Source organism: Polypterus senegalus, chromosome 5 (assembly GCF_016835505.1).
Source record: "Polypterus senegalus isolate Bchr_013 chromosome 5, ASM1683550v1, whole genome shotgun sequence".
Lineage (NCBI taxonomy): Eukaryota > Metazoa > Chordata > Cladistia > Polypteriformes > Polypteridae > Polypterus > Polypterus senegalus.
Window position 1 is genome coordinate 62,906,070 of NC_053158.1, and position 18,755 is coordinate 62,924,824.

The following is an 18,755-nucleotide window of genomic DNA, read 5'->3' on the forward strand; positions in this document are numbered from 1 at the left end:
TAGTAAATGGGATAGCTCCAGCCTTTGTTACAGCTACACCCTCGGCAACTGTGTCCCTGCTATGGGACAGCCAGGCCAAGATTATTGAGCATGTCAAAAGAGCACAGATCTGGTGCTCGCAGTGGTTTTCAAATGCAGGAGTAGATGCTAACATGTTTCTCAGGTGCACATAAGCTTCACCTTGTAGTTGACAATCGGTAGATAGCTTTGTACATCAAGGTCGTCAATAATTGAGAGTTATGGCAATTTGTACACTGATAAGTGTTTAGGTGGTGCAATGAGAAGACACCTCTGGAATGTTGAGTTGTGATTGATCACTTTATAAGGTAAGGACCAGATGCTGTATTCCAAAGAGACCCTTTGAGGAGAACTGACACTTCAGGTGGAATTAAGACTTTCTGGCACTTAGATTTTTTACATATTGATTGGTAGTGCCAGTCTGTCCTACAGTGCTTTGATTTAAATATATTATATGTTAATTTAAGTGTATATACTCTAATAAACATCCCTTACCTGACACATGTAATAGACCCATGGAGAGACTCCTTCGGCAATATGCTGAAATTAACTTATAAATATGTGCCATGCTCACCACAAGTTCTTCTTCTCTAAGAAATAATTTCTAGCACTGAATCAAAGCGTAGCTCCTCTAGCATGACAGTTCACAACTGCTCTTTTTTCAGTGTGGGGATGGCATATCACTTTACGTCTGATACAGTCTGTTTCAGTAGGTATTACAAGTGAACAGTTTCCAATTTTTTTTCCAATAATTTTTTTTTTCTTCTAATTCACCTAAACTCTGAATTCTGAAGTAAATATCACTGGACTGTTCCCTTCAATGCAAATGTCTCCTGAGACCCATTTGTAATTTATATTGATGGCTTGTTTGCTTTGGTTAAATTTTAGGGGTCTTCCACTGAAAACTTGCCAAGGAAGCATTTCACTGCTGAAGGAAGTTCCTTTCCACAGCCATCATTTATCAAAATGACCTTGAAAAGTTTCATTGAGCTGCCACAGAATCTAAGTGTGCAAAACTTTTGAAAAGTCTTGTTCCTATGCGTATTACAAACATTCTGATCTGAAATTGCTCTATAGCTTCCACTTTGGTATTCTGCTTTACATTTTAAGCAGTAAGAAATCATTAAAGGGCAATTTTTATTTGTGTCATTTTAGCAGGAAATGCTGCAATAGAAATGCTGTTCACTAAAGGTTAACCAAGTACAATATTAGCACTTCTGCTTTGTTTACTTTCCACTTGCCACAAAAGGCAATTGGGATAAGGTGGAGATCTTTAAAGTGCTGAGCCACTCCCTTGCTTGTCTTTATTGTGTATGCAGTTAAAAGCAAGTGTCTTTAAAATGACCCTTCTTTATTGCCAGCATAAGGTCTGTCTTCCCAAAATGTCTCCTTTGTTTCTGCATGAAATTCAAAATACAGTAATCATCAAGCGATGCACATTCAGACACATCTGTTTACTCAGTAGCATCCAAAAGGATACATATTAAGTTTCTGAGGCTTTCAGGAAATATTTAAAAACTTCCTATTGTAGTGGGAATCACAAAAGACAAACGCATTTGTTTATTTATTGATTTTATTCGATCTGTTGGCTTGTTTCCAGTCAAGCATTGTTTGTGTCTAATATTTTATCATTATCTTGTTGACATATATATTATAAAAACATGAATTAATGGAAGCAGTGGGCCTACTGACCTAACAGAGTTCCTCATGTCCTATTCACTTAATGCTTCTACAATAAAACTGCAACCTACTGTACATTCAACCCCATCTCTCATCTAGTTTACTACATGTGTAAACTCTGAGGGAAACCAGCCGTGATTCATTACATTTAAAAAAAAAATGTAATTAATTTTATGGAAAACATTTTTATACTTTAAGCTTGAACTTCCTAGTCAAGAGTATACCATGCAGGTCATAATGAATAGTCCAGCATTACTCACTCTATTAAAGACTGCCAGAATGTTTTTCAGTCAAAAACGGACACCTGAACTGGAGTGAATCAAGCACAAGGAGTTATGAAAATCCAAACCTGCTGCTGAAACATGAGGGGGGTTGCTGTCCATGGCTGAAGTCATTTAATTCAAAAAGTCGTGTAAGAAGACCTTACATTTTGTGGAAAAGTAGACAGCAGATGAGTAAAAGTGACTTGATCCGATCCTCCAGATTTAAAGAAGCAGAGAGTCGTAATGCAAAACAAAACATTGTATGTGGAGGAGCAATGTTGTAATCATTCTCCCACATTCTGCTATTCAGCAAAAGCATGGCTGCACAACATTTTGCACTACTTGCACTCTGTCTCAGAGTGTCCTTTTGAATCATACAGTGTGTTTTGGTTCATTGCCTCTTATGAGTTGTCCTTTCACAACTGAGAAGTATGCGATTCTAAATCGAATGTGGATGGCAGTCAGTGTATGGCAGTGGGGCTCACAATTTATTTAACATTTAATTCTATATTGCTATGTTTTTGGAAGATGATGACAATGATGATGAAAGGGGCTGCAGTAAAAAAAAGCCAAAAGAAACAGACTAGGCAGCAAAAAATGTTGATGTAGGGTCACAGTGACATTGATTCAATTGTCCTACTTCTCCGTGTTGGCCACAAGTAAACACAGCAGTTTATTGTGACAACACAGATGCACCTCTTGCCAGATTAATTTTGAGGAACAACATCTGCCCAGGATTGGTTCCTGCCTTGTGCCCTGTGTTGGCTGGGATTGGCTCCAGCGGACCCCCGTGACCCTATTCGGATTCAGCGGGTTAGAAGATGGATGGATGGATGGAACATCTGTCAAGGGTGTACTCAATATGCCACATTTGCTCATGTAAAACTGTAATAATGAAGAAAATAACCTTAACTTTCACAAAATGATGTGGCACTGGCTCATGACTTTCTGTCTCCAGCAGCACAGGAGTACTACGCTGTTTCCACATCATCCAACAGCTGACCAAGCACCTGCGCTTGTAAGTGGTCCTCACCTTTATTTACCATTGCATTCAAAAATGAAAAATCCATGTTCTTAACTGGGTTTAAAAGAACATGGCCCACACTACCAAAGTGAAAGTACCGGTATCCAATTCTGGTCTTCTAGTTTCTCATCGCCTCACTGTTCACTCAGAGGGATAAAGCAAAGTGATATAAAAACATCTGTGCACATCACAGGCAGCCCCTTGCTTAAGCTGGCCTCCTTGTTTGTTACCTGAGGAGGATTTGGGCCCATCACTGCATCTGATGTGGATAAGTAAGTCGAATTGTGCTCCCATAACGGCTGCGTAATCGCCCTTAAGTTGTTTTGATCAGGAAATTTTAACACGTTATCCTAGAGGCATTTCTTAGAAAGGCCATTAGATAATGCTTGGCACTGACCTTTTTATTTTATTATTTTGCTTTACTCCTCCATCGTGAAAGTCTAATAGTTGACCAATTGTTATAAAATTTCTAATTTCTGATCTAAAAATTACACCCAGTATGCTATGTATTTAAATTCTCAACCATCTGCACTGTAAAAACTGTAACAGAGGAAGTTGCCCTTGTTATGTCTTTCCATGCAGTATGCAATCCGAAGAATAAAAAAAACATCAAGATGGGTCCACATGTTACTGAAACTGTAAACACATTCATCATCTCCTCAAGGGCCTACCAACTCTAACTCCGTAAATCCCTGCCCACCAAGTGGTATTTCTTACCCATTTGGTCATCTTTCCAGTACTACACTCTCACTTCCTGTTTCTTACATCAAGCTGACCTCCTGTGGACCAGTGCAGTGAATTATTCTTAAGATAAGATGAGGAGACCGGCACACATGAGAATCTCCTACTCTTAGGAAGAAACTAATTATATCAGAACGGAACCAGACAGAACTTTAGCCCCAATTTGATCCCCTTTGATGGAGGTGTCCTTTATGTATAAAAAAACACAATAAAAAAAAATAAAATAACCACCCGAACAATTCAGTCAATTAAACAAAAAAGAATATATATTATAAACACCCAAACAGAACTATAAACAACCTTTGACAAATCCTACACAAACCTGGACAAAGTAAACAGATACTAATTAATATGACCAACCCCTTTAAACGAACATTTATAATACATTCCCCAAAAAAACGTTGAAACAGAAAAGGAAATGAGAAAACAATAATAACAAAAAAAAGAAATATGACCACTTACAGACAGTACAAAAACATTCACATTACATACATATATACTGTATATACAAATATAAATTAGACATTCACTCCCTACAAATTCCCCAATCCCATTTAGACCGAACTTTGATTTGGCTTTGGATCCAACTGGGCTGGGAACTCTGCTGATAAATCCAGCGTACTAGTCAAATATCCCACTGACTCGTTTGCTTTCTACAGATATAAAAGAAGCGTTCTCACCGGTTTTGAGACAACTCTTATCTTGAATGCTGAAGTCTGCCTCACCTGGGTGTAATGGCGTTAATGTCCCTCCATGGAAGACGCAAGCGTCACAAATAAAAGGCAAAGCCGTGCACTCTGATAACCTTCCCTGGTCAGCCAGGACTCTTTCTTTTTCTGTGCGCCCGAACCAATCTAGCTACAGAGCATTTCTTGCCTTACAGATCGCTTCTTTTCTAATCCTCTTTCCAAATTTCTCAAGCAATCCTTTCTTTTTAAAATGCGTGGCTCCTTATCCTTTTGAAGTCAGTTCTTCCTCATATGACACACACCAGCGTGTTTATGCAAGGACTCACAGATGTGGTTTGGCCCCCTGTTCCCCTTAAAGAGATATCCTTAAAATACTCATCCCTCAGACATATATTCCAAAGGGAGCAATTGGCAGAAACAGATAAAACACATAAAATATGTAGCTAACATTATACCAGTGAGCCTTTACCTTCAGCTCTCCTCCTGACTCTGGTGTCAGGTGACTTTAAATCCACTACTGGTGACACTTTTGTTGCTTCTTTGGATAAAGTGACACCAAGCTAGAGTTGCTTCTAGTGGCCCCTGGTGTCACTGCATTGCTGAGACTCTCATAGTCCTTACATGGTGAGGCCTTCATATCAGCCTGGCTCACCCTGCCTGTTCTGTCCCTCAGGATTACTTTCCAGCTGTACCAGTAACTCAATAATAAGGCAAAGACCAAGTTCCATCTGCTCCATGAGAATTTAGTCAATGGGTCAAAAATAATTTCTTAAGGCTACCAACTTATTAGTGTAACTGCGTGATAACACAAATAACCTTCTCCATATAGCCAATCATGAGAACCCAAAGCTGTGTAAATATGGCAGACAGACATGGGCAAGAGATTTTGTTATTGTCCCACCGAATATTTAAATGGACAAGGTGTGATATCTAAGCTATGGTGGTGTGATTGTCAGTGTCAGAAATAATGGTTCCACGTTCAAGACCTACAATCTGGGAGTTTACAAAGAATGGTGAGATAAACAATAAACATCTACTGAGCAGCAGAGGCTGAAAACATCTTGACAATAAGACATATCGGTAAAGAATGGACAGACTCATACAAGTTAACAGAAAAGTCACAAATGCACCTTAATAAAAGGATAGGTCTGTGTGTCCATCCAGTTGCTATGTTTCTGTCATTCCAATATGTGGTGCATCACAAACATTAGCACCAATTTTATGAACCCTATATCAAATGTCACGTAACAGAGACATGCATTGCATGGTGCACTGCAAACATTAATGCCAAGATCTACATTGATTACTTAGATTTCAAGGATGATAGCTCATCCAGTATTAAAATCACAGTGTGGAAAGGTTTCTTTGAACATACTATATGCTGTAACTTGTATGGTCTACAACAGCAGAAGATCCATCTAGGGGTCCACTTCCTTCATATAAGAACAGGAAGATCAGGCTACAGTGTGTATGTGAACACCAAAGGTAACTGGAACAACATATCATTTGGTCTGACAAATCTTGATTTTTGTTTCAATGTGTAGATATTATTTGGCATAAACAATGTGAATCTAATAATCACTCTTGTCTTATATTGAGGTTACAGGATAGTGATGATGGTTCATGGGTTGTTTTCTTGCACACATTAGGCCACTTAAAGGGTATTAAGTGTTATTTGAAAGTCACAACATTCTTAGCATTGTTGTTGGCAACGTGCACCCTTTTGTGGACACTGTCTACCATTTGTCAAAATAGATACATCCCAGAGAGGCTCATTGATCATGTCACAATGCACATGTCATCACAGGCCAGCTCCACAAACATGGCGGTGACTTCCAAAGAGTCCCAAGACCTCAAATCAATAGACTGCCTTTGGGATGAGGTGGAACAGGTGGTTGACAGCCAGTATAACAGGAAAATCTTCACGAAATGTATGATGTTATGGAGTCATCATGCGCCTAAATCCCTAAGGAATGTTTGGCACTTCTTGTTGAAGCGAAGGGGAATCCTATATACTTTATCTGATCCTTATGTGTAGTCACTGAATGTGTATAGATTTTGTTTATTTTTATCAATTTTATTTCAAGTAAATAACATTGCGTACAATCAAACCATACTTACACAACAAAACAGAATCCATGTGTAAATGTAATTTATATAGCCAGTTTACTTTACATTTAATTATGTATGGAAAATACAGAAAAAAAGTAAATCAGGCTAAATGTGATAAACTATGTCAGTGTTTCAGATTTTGCCGGCATGTACACTATATCACCTCAATATGGCTAACAGTGCAGTAAAAATGCCTTCTGTTTTCTTTAAAAAAAATAAAAAATGTATTAAGCAGAAATTTGAACCCCAGCCAGGGGAGGAGTTACCTGTCAGAAATGTAATAATTCAGGTTTTCTGCCAGAGGAGACTGGCCAACAGGTCAGGGATACCTCAGCTAAGCTTCAGATCCACCATGCCCACTGTGCTGGGAGCCATACAGTAATTTTCCATATAGTGTGGTTGTACAGGTCATCAGACAGTCTGTAGTTAATGTGCTGCAGCTGCTATGGCCTCCCTCAATATATAGAAGTGCGAGTAAGCTGGAAGAGAAAAAAAGAGAGATGAAAAAGAAAAGAGAAGGAAACGGAGGTTGCCGGAGGAAGCAGTGAGCGAGAAAGCCGGTGCGATAGAGCGAGTGAGAGCAGGCTCCCGGCAGCTAAGTAGGCAGCCTGGGTGTTTGGCCGACACCTGGGTGGGAGTCATAGTAGTGCTGAGTGAACGAGTAGCGGGAGTGACCAATGAATGGTGACTGGCTGCATAAGATCGGGAAGACAGCGGGAGTCGGGAGATTTGGTGGTGGATTCCCCAATGTGTGCATCCTGGCCGTTGGGTGAGAACCAAGTCTTGGGCCTGGAATGAGTGTGCGACCGAAGCCAGGAATCGGGAGGGCTCCAGACCCATGTGTTTGATGAATGAAGGACAGCTGCAGAGAGAGCATCTCGCCTGCTGCAGAGCCCTAACGGGAGAAGCAGGTGAGACGCTAGTGTAAAAGAAGCACTGGGCTTGACATTGATTTTTAGAAGACTCCTTCCTGCATTGTGTTTTAACTTCCTCGTCGTTTTAAAGGATTGTTTGTTTCTGTAATTATTTCAATCCTCCACATTTCTTTGATGGATTATTTATTGAACTTTTGATACTGCACTTTATTTATTTGAACACTCTTTTGTTTGTGATTGTTAATAAAAGCATCATCCCCTGTTGTCTAGCTCACTGTCTAGCTCATCTTGGTTATAACTATCGACTGTGTTGGGTTCAAGGGCTCCCGGACAGTGGATGGGAGCATGGAGCAGAACCCGAATCGTCACACAGGGCAGAAAAACATGTTCACGTACATACAGTGATATGATTATTATGGCTTATAAAGGGTAAATTGTGTACAAATGTGTGTAGACCAGGTTTTATAAATCTGATTTGATTTAGTTGTATGCATAATTTAACACTTTAATTCATGTAAAGTTTTATAAATGAGATTCCAGGGCCCTCATGTATAAACGGTGCGTACGCACAAAAATGTTGCATAAGCCTGTCTCCACGATGAAATTGCGATGTAAAAAAACCTAAACTTGCCATAAAGCCACACACATTTTCACGGTAGCTAAATGCTTGTTGTACGCAAGTTCTCCGCTCAGTTTTGCAAACTGGCAGCACCCAGCGTCAAAGCACTGCTACTGTTCCTGTGTGGTTTCCCTTTCTTTTTTAGTTCCACATCCTTGACGCGGCTTTATAAATGCATTGCAATGCATATTGTTTATTTGTTTAATGCATCTGATTTTAATTAACCAGTAACAATATAATGGTCCACAGAATGGTCAAACTATTCTAAATATCATAGCTGCTTTAGTGTTGTAACTCTCACTGAACCTTCTTTTTCTTCTTTCTGCTGCTTCCGTTAGGGGTTGCCACACCAAATCATCTTTTTCCATATTACTCTCACTGCACCACTCAGAGTATTTATATCACTGTATTTGAGTGGGGAATCACAGCTCTACAGCAGCTGATTGGAAAGTGAATTCTCGGTATACAGCGTCAAGCATGCGCTGCCTCCATGCTGTCTATTGAACTGCTCTCATACGGCAAACGCTTCAGAGCCTTTCCTCGCGGTTCAGAAACAGTTTCATCCCAAGAACTATAAACGCACTCAATCAATCCATCAAGTACTCCTTGTAGAATGCTTTGTACTTATAAGTACAATTACCTTACTGTAAACTTGCAATACAGTTATAATATTGCACATCCTGAGCGACTTTATAAAGCGCGTATTTACATATGATGATGATATCATTTTTAGATGAAATGCAGCAAAATATGTTTATTATATTATACAGATAAAAATTTAACTTAATTTAAATAATCTATATTGTTAATAATTAAACAAATGAAGGCATGGTACCGCAGTGCTAGCAAGGAGCTGGCACTCTGTTCACGGATTGTTCCTGCCTCGCGCTGTATTCTTGCTGGGGCTGGCACGACACTGGAAGGATAGATGGATAGAATAATTAAACACGTACTACGAAGATAGTTCAATGTTCCTTAAAAGTTTAGAAGAATCAGTGTTCTAAGCTTACAGATGGCTTAACGTCTATTACAGAGCTGATTGTGTGGCGATTGGGTATTTGGAGAAAGAAAAGGAAGTACAGGAATTGGGCGGGGTTAGTACGTTTGAAAGAGACATTACTGCTGCAATAAATTATTTCAACGAAGGTTGCACATGGCACAGCAAGCATCTTGCATGAGACATGAACAATCACTGCACCACCATGTTCCCATGTTTAATAACATGCTTTAACTCCTATCATCATGAAAATGATATCAAGTATACATCTCAGTATTTTAATTATTCAGAGAACTGTAATATCACGAATGTAATGGATTATGTATCCTGTCGGAGGAAGAGAAAGCCAGTTTAAGAAACATGTAGTGCATATAGAGCACATAGAAGATCAAATACAAAACAAAGCATTTAACGTGCTACTTTAGTTCTGATGGGATTTGAGAAACTAGTAAATTAAACAATTTTAAGATGAAGTTTATGATGTTCTACTTTAATGTCAAAATAAACTACATGATTAAAGTGGAAATTTCAAGATTAGAGTTAACATTTCGTCCTTTTTCCCACTTTGTGCCTATTTTTTTTCTCTCAACCCTAATAAGTAGTGATGAGCGAGCACCAAAGTGTTCAGGTGTTCGGGTGTTCCGTCCAAACACATTATCAATTTGCTTTAAGTGTGCTATATAGTTAAAGCATTCAGTGTGCTGCATAATATTGCCATTAAAAACGGTATACCACTGGATGAGATGCTGATACAAGAAGATCGCCACATGGCAGAAGGTTTTGACCCCATGCCAAATGCTGTGGCCGTGCAACAGAGCAGGGATAATCGAACGGTTCTAAATCTGTTTCACAATAAGGAGTAATTATGAGAAAATGGTGAGCTTTTATTGAACTTGCATGATGCATTTAGTGAATCACTAATGTTCCTCAAGTTCACATTGATTTGGTGCAGTTCCTCTTTTATGCTTGCAATGCCTCTTACTAATTCCTCCTGTGTTTTCAGAACCGCATCAGTCAGGACTCGTGCCTCGAAACGCATCAGACGTGCTGAAGTGGCAGGCGGAGCAGGACCTGGCAAAACTGGCAGATCTATAAAATAAATGTTAAATGAACAATCCAAATCATTTGCAATGTGAGTGTTATTTATCTATGAATAATATATCACAACACAAACATTTGAAAACCTTCTAACCATTTTCAGATGGCAATCGGGGATTACTCCGCTCATTGACGTTTCACCAATAATTGCCACTATCTTGTCATCCAATGGTGACACTGAAATAAGACTCTGGCCTCCTCCCGTGGCACCGAGGTCTCTTTTGTGGGCTGCAATTCTTTTTTTAGAGGACACTTTCAAATCAAACCACTTTTTCTTGATTTCTGCAGTAGTTCTACATACAGGTGAGACGGCATTTACCGCATTAGTAACCTATCCCCACGCCAAGTCTTTTTTTTCTTTGACATTCCGCCTGAAAAAGCAGCAAACAAAACTGTCTTATTACGTTGTACCTCATTTAAAAGCACTTCCACTTCGTTGTCTGTGAAGTATTTTTTCTTTCCTGTCTTCACGGGATCCATGGTAATGGTTCTATAGTGCCCTGGCGGCATTGGGTTTTTATAAGGAAGGTTGTGTGCCAAATAAGGTAATTTGAGGGCGTTTCTGTATGCAAATTTAAATTACTATGCACACGCACACAATTTAGAAGGAGTCCGATTCATCATCAGTCATTTCGTACAGCTGTGCGTACTCACGTTTGATAACTCCCAACTTTCTTGTGCTTACGGCTGTTGGTATACGCACTAGTTTAGAGCTTGTTTTACGCATGCTTGATAAATGAGACCCCTGGATTTTTTTGTGCGTACGCACATTTCCACTTTTGTCCTTACGCATTGTTTTAGTGTGAATTCTACGCACTCCATTATGCATGAGGCCCCAGGTGTTTTGCCTTATCAAAATTGCAGTAAATATTAGTAAATTAATAAGTCTGGAAGAGAAATGGATTCACCAGTTAGAAGGATTCAAAGGTGTCAAAGAATGAAGTTCAGATTAAAAGGACCAGTATAGTTGGCAAAGTTTATCACAGCAGATTTCAATCTCATAAAAGTATATAACTGGTTTTAAAATTATTCACTAAGAAAATCTTTGCACATCTTTGAAATTTCTAAAATGGTGTGAATAATTTACTTCAGTTTTTAAGGATCCATGTCATTTTCCTTTATGTAGAACTCGTATTCAGCAGCAGTTCAAAGTATCTATGATTAGACAGTACTGGCAACAGTCCTTCACATTTCATTACATTTTAAATCAAGAAAAATAAAAAGATTCATGTTAAATACCTAATCCTAATGTGTGGAATTTCACACAGTGACCCCAACTGCTTGAATGAGCTCTTTTGCCTCTTAGAAATATTCCCCTTTTGCTCAATGACCTCTACATTTATAACTAAAGAAAGATTTTAAAAAAATGAATACAAAGGTAATCTTCTAAACATTTACCTATGTGGAGCTGTATCTTTTGATCCATAATTAAAATTCATATCACTCAACAATTGCAAGAAAAAAACAAATAAAAAACATTGATTTAACTTTTCAGTTTCTATGCTAATGGATTTGCCGTCTCCCTAAAAACACATGGATTCATTTTTCTCCTTTTACTTAGCAAGAAGTACTTTGCATCTAATTCAATTATGAAAAAAAATTATATGCATACCAAAATTAAATGTTAAACAAATTTACATTTAAATTTAAATTTTTTTAATGAACTTGAAATCTTCATTTTTGAGGCATAGCAAATTTAATTTCTTTATTGTTTTTAAAAAAATCTATTAAACCAAATTAAACATTAAGATATACCATTTTGGACAAAATGGTGGTGTTCCTGGTTCTAACCAGAGTTATAAGATGTGCTGCAGTTGGTACAACCGATCCATTTTTGATTGTTCTTTTTAACTTAATTCAGTGCCCCAGAGAGTGCCATCCTGATAGAACTGGACACAAGGTAGGAAACACTGGACGGAGTGCCAATGCATGACCTACTCACACACATCAGGCCAGTTTAATGTTACCAACTATCCTAATACTTGTGTTTGTGGGAATGTGAGAGGAAAACTAAAATATTTTGAGAAAAACCCCAGGAAGAACATGTAAACTTCATACACTGACTGAGTGGGACATTCACAGCCATAGCCATGGGTCTGCAAGGCAACAGTGCTAAGCCAACCCAAGTGCCTTCCAAGACAAATATAATCACTATTGAATAACATTAATATAAAAAATCAAATAAATAAAAATATGAAATCTGATAAATCAGTAGTCATCTGTCTGCAAAATGGTAAAAGGTAAGAAAAATCAAGATGTGAATATCTTGATTGTTTGCATCAAGTGTTGTTTCAGAGAAATACAAAGCTAACTTTAGGTGTTAAATTTAGAGACAATACAAATTGAAAGTGTTAATAGTTCAAAGTCACCTTCATAGATCTTAACGTACGACAACAGCAAAACAAGAGGCCCAGGATGTTACCAAGTGTGCAGACAAATTGTATGACCCCCTCTGCTTAAAGTTTATCAGGGAAAGGCATATAATAAAGATGAACGACTTGTTCATTTACGACTAGAAAAAGTCAGAGGCTGTTTCCTTTATTTTAGAGCTTCATGAGTGCACTGGTGCAGAAGAAAATGATATCTGAATAAAATAGTTCAGGTGATAAAAGGAGTAAAAGGACTCCAATTAGTGCAAAGCACAGCAGTCTGTCATTTTTGTATTTTTACTGTGCGGCAGACATTTTCAGATAGGCAAATACTCTGAAAAGATGAATGGTGCATGAAGGTTATATTCATGTGCAAAATTTACAAAAGAGAGGTTTCAATGGACTTCATTTTTATGAAGTCTGTCTTGTACTGATAAAAATAAAAATGACAGAGGGCAGACATCAGTAAGGAGATGAGGCAGTGAATGACAATGGCCTGAAGACACGTCATGTCCTGTCTTTTCCTTGAATAACATCATGGATTATAACAACCTCATGGTTACCTCAAAAGTTGACATGTGGGCCGATGGTGGGTTATCATGAAAGAAACATCAAACAAATAATGAAAAAGGGCTCTTTTGCTGCTTTGTGCATGCCTTGCATTTTTGCTGGAGCAAATCAAGAATGTCCAGAACAGTGTGAAGGGAGAATTCAACAACTATTTTGAATGCATGATATACATTAAAGAAGAAGCTTCAATGGCATATCTCAAGAGAGACTCTAGATGCATGTTAAATAGACTTTAGATAGTCATTGGGGTTTCATTAGAAAGATATTAGTTGACCATATTGTATGAGCTTCAATGAAAATATGGGAGTCAAACATCACCTTCTGGACTCAAATAAGGTATGCAATACCACCCTGGAATAAGAGGGGGGAGGGGCACATTGCTAACTGTGGCATCTCTTTTTCTCCCTACAGCACCGAGAAGGGGAGGGCAATTGAACTCCACCCACAATGTCCCAGAAGCCCCTTCCTCCGGAACTCCATAAAAGCAAGACCTCCCCAGAGAAGACCATAATTTTGGACTCAAGCTAGGACACACTTCACTATGCAAAGCTACTGAGATATGAAGTTGAAACCTTGACAAACCTTTGAGGAGTATCTGGAGGATATATTGGGACAGCTTAGCTATTGGTGAACACATTGGTTCCCTCTTTTGGCGGAGTGATGCACAGCTGGATTGTTGATAATTTGCTGATAGTTACTGGTGATTGGCGGGCAAAGCATGGCACACACCGTGGAATTTGAGGAAGGCTTTCTCTCCAAGGCTGACTAAAAGGGTTTACTTCCATTTCCTTCTCCTTCCTTCCATTGTGTCAGAGTGTAACTATTTATAACTCTGTAGTACAGTTGCAAATCAAGTAATGCCACACCAGGCTTATCAGATGCAGTTTTTGCCTTCTACATGTTACGGGCCCCACTAGTGGGCCCACAGCAACAGAAATGAAGAAAGTAGCAAATCCCAAAGTGTACGCAAACGTCGCTTCCACCAGAGGATGAGCTACGTCAACCAGGTCTGGAACTGAACTCCACTGGCCCTCAATGGTGATGTAATCCAGGTCTTTGGCCCTGTGGAATAGGTAAAGTGGAGCAGCAATGAGAGCACACTGCTTTCAGTTTGTTGTCCAAGTTGCATCTCTTTATTCACATTCAATAAAGTCATTATAACCCTGCATATATACTGTATATTTAACTATTTTACATTCCCATTCTCAGCTGTGTTCCCAATACCGCTTCATTCCACCAAGGGTCTCAATAAACAGGATCACATACACATGTACATACAATAAGCAATCCCTAGCCACTAGGGTAATATAGAAAAAAGATTACAGAAATACTGTATTTAAATCAAGCTATGTGTTGTATTAAATTTTATGCAGTGGCACAACTAATCTCTTCATTATATAAACCTTTTTTTTTAAATAACATTTCTAAAGGTATCAAACATCAGCATTAAGCATTATTCAAAAATCTTCAATGCTACTCTTATATTTCAAACACTTTCATAACTACCTGTTTCATATTTATACATGTATAACAACATAATAACCATTCATCACAAAATTTCAGACATTCTATAACTTATTTACACCTAATACGGTTTATAAAATATACGTTTAACAAAAATATCAAATGTTTAGGAGCTGAGCAACTATTTAAAAAGCCACACTCTTGTCTGGTTAATGATTTACAGCACCGCAGTCTATCTATAGCGCAGCGGCGGTCTTTGCAAAAAAGCAGCTTGCTGCCTGCATTTAGCGAGTTTTAACTTCGCGCCTCTGTAGCAATACATATCAGTATACTACCGTCATGTTCTGAGTATACTTGACTCTCAGTTAAAAGGTAAAATACTCCAATAAATATTGTACACTAACCTGTGGAAAAGGTAAAGTGGGGCAACAATACGAGCACACCGCTTTCAGTTTGTTGTCCAAGTTGCGTCTGAGGGGCGGGCCAAAGTTCGTCCCTTTACTGCAACCCTGACGGAACCACTTCAGTGTGAAACACGTTCCTACCAATTACTGCTCATGCCACAGTTTGTTTTCATGGTCCAAATGACAACAGGGACCCTTTGTTTACCAAATAGTATTCACTTTTGGCGATTTATTACATTAATAAGAAAAACTATTGTGGTCACTCTTTTTTTTTTTAGTGTGCCACATACACAACCTTTCAAGTCAGTCAAGCTTTTGAAAAAGGAAATTTTGATATATATATTGGAATATTCTGAAAGGAAAGAATGTTTTGGATGGATATTTAATCCCATCCTGTGCTGGTTCCGGGTTATTTTGTGCCCTAGACCTATCTTATTAGTGTGCCAACCGACTGCGGCTGGGTTTCCCCCACCCTGTGCCCTAAGCGAATCATGTCCTTAATGTTGGCGCCAGCCCTGATCCCATCTAAAGAATCCAAAAAATGGTAAACATACACCATTCAAGACTCTTCTGCATAGTTGGACATTTAGTAAAGAAGTGTAAATGGGTAGGTCCAGTTTTGTATAAAGACCTTTAATCCTTCACTCTCACTCTCATTCAAAGGTAATGTAAATTTCTTTAACATTTAATTTTGGTATGCATATAATTTTTACATTAATTTTTACATTTTACAAGTTCATTAAAAAAATTTAACATTTCCTATTTTCTCATTTTAGGTATTGTTTATTATACATATTATCTAATAAGGTGGTATAGCATTCCTTCATTAGTTCTAAAGTTACTATTGTGAATAAATATACAGAGCAGTAGCAAAAAATTTGCTAATGCTATCCAATATATAAATGAAGAGGGAAAGTGACATTAAATGGTAGCTATCCACAGTGGTGCAAGAGCTGAACATATAAGGAGCTGCATTAGTATGGAGGAAGATTATTTTGTAGAGCTGTATTCTTTCTGGGCTGGTGCAACATTGGAAGGATAGATGGATAGAATAATTAAACACATACTACTAAGATATTTCAATGTTCCTTAAAAGTTTAGAAGAATCATCGTTGTATTATTATAGATGGCTTAATGTCTATTACAGAGCTGATTGTGTGGCGATTGGGTATTTGGAGAAAGAAAAGTAAGGACAGGAATTGGAGCTTAGTATGTTTGAAAGAAACAGTACTGCTGCAATAATTTCATCGAAGGTCACACACAATCACTGTGCCACCGTGTTCCCATGTTTAATAACATGCTTTCATTCCTATCATCATGAAAAAGATATCACGTATACATCTCAGTATTTTAATTATTCAGAGAGCTGTAATATCACAAATGTAATGGACTCTGTGTCCTGTCTGAGAAAGAGATAGCGTGGAAGCACGTAGTGATTCACACACATATAGCACATAGAAGATCAAATACAAAACAAAGCATTTAACGTGCTACTTTAGTTACAATGGGATTTGAGAAACTAGTAAATTAAATGATTTTAAGATGAAGTTTATGATGTTCTGCTTTAATGACCAAATAAACTACTTGATTAAAGTGGAAATTTCAAGATTAAAGTTGACATTTCGTGCTTTTTCCCACTGTATGCCTATTTTTTTTTCTCTGTACCCTAATAAGCTTTCATATGACACTCAGACGGTGGGCTACGACTCGCTTTTCACGGCGACTTTAATATGTGACTTCTTTTTTTTTATTTTGGGCACTGTGCGACTTTGTGAACTTGAGCTTGTTTTTCTGACACTCTGTCACTCGATCAACTTCCTTTTGTTGAGTATATCGCTGTTTAAACCAACAAATAGTAAGTTTTTCCTTGCCTCCACTTGGTATTCGCTGAAATTCTTACATTTTCCCCCGTGCTTTTCCCATTGTTTTTTCACAGAAGGCTGAGCTTAAGGGCTATTTATATTGATTTGCACATTCAAAGAGGTGTAATTCTGGGAGGAGCTGGGGCAGGACAGCAGGCGCATGCACGAGCGTTACTTTTCATGCTCATCGGGATTTATGTAGCGGAAGAGTGTGGAAGTTTGCGTACGCACAGTTTCCTGCATCAGGATTTTTCTGTGCATACGCACATTCCCGCTTTTGTGCTTATGCCATGTTATAGTGTGAGTTCTACGCACAGCGTTATACATGAGGCCCCAGGTTTCTACAGTGGTCTTCTTATTCAGTGTACAAAAACTTATAGCAGCATTTTCCTCACCATCTATTTAAATATATTAAAATTCTGTGTCCGTCAATTGTTACAAATTGTCAAACTTTCGTCATTTTCTTCTAAAATCAACACATTTTTCCTAAATTTCTGATAAATCATTATGGATGATTTGAATATTGCAGACTCCAAATACATCAGCATTCTATTTGTATATTTTGATTTAAAATCTTATATATAAACGTCTATGCGTGAAAGTGTGTGTTTCTGTCTGTCCAGCCCGGAAGATTGAGGCTACACACAAGTATTGCTTAGCCACTGATAGAGAATGGAGGTGAGTATGTCGACAAAACGAAACCAACAAGGAGCTGTTAATACAGAACAAATGACATTGATTGTTTGAACTCCCAGAATCCATGGTTTCGGCTAGTTTATTAATATAATTTATTGTTTTGTTGTTTCCCTTGTCACCATTTTATTTTGTGTAGGTGCCTACATTTTTCAGCACCCATTGCCATGATGTGTTGATGGAAGTCATGTCAAATGATGTCATCACCATGATGATTTATAAGGCTGTACCACATGTTCATCTTTGTCCAAGATGTGGATATTCACACCAACCTTAACAAGTATTCCAGTGTTTAGTTATTGGACCTGGAACTTTGGGTCTTGTCACATACCCTGGGAGTCAACTTCAGAACTTGTAATTCCTCCCCGAGCCAGGGGTTGGATCTGCCTTGTAACATCTCTCCTATCCTTTCCTCTTCAGATGTGGCAAAAAACATACTTCTTGTCCTGGGGCTTCTGGACCATTTACACTCTGTACTTCTGGGACAAAAATTCTTGCTTAGTGGTTTGGTTAAAATGTCTCTTTTGACTGGTCTTCTAATTTTGACTCAGGCCCATCCTTGGCTTACACTGTAATCTCTTAGGGCCCCATGTATAATGCTTTATGTAGAATTCACGCTAAAACATGGACAAAAGTATAAATGTGTATACGCACAAAAAAAATGACATGCATAAAACTGTGCATAAGCAAAGTTCTACACACTTTTCCCTTTATAAAACCCAATCAATGTCAATTTTAATGTATTTTGTTGAAAGACAATGGCAAAAATATGTATGAAAAAGAAGAATTTAAGTGAATGCAAAGTAGAGATCCTGCTTAGTGAAGTGCAGGCAAGGAAAAACATACTATTTGGTGGCTTAAGGAGTGGTATAAGCAACAAAAGGAACTTGACGGAATGGCACGGCCTGATGGAGGCACTCAAAAGTTCAATTTCAGAAAGTGACACAGTGCTTGACATAAAAACGAAGTGGTCACATATTAAAGTCAATGTGAAAAGGCAAGTCACAGCCCACCTTCTGTCAACACCACTGGAGGAGGAAGCAGAATTCTGGCGCTCACACTGTGCAGTGAGCTGCTACAATTATTGCCAAGACAGTTATATATCTTGCTACAACATTAATGAGTTGCATTTTCACATCACAGATAATTTTCACATTAATTGAGTGGAAATGCTTTCTATTTACATGAACAAATTCATTCTCTGAAGGCGTCTTTATAGCAATGTGTGTGCAACTGATTGCTCCAATTACATTTGGAGAACCAGACGTGGTGTGAAT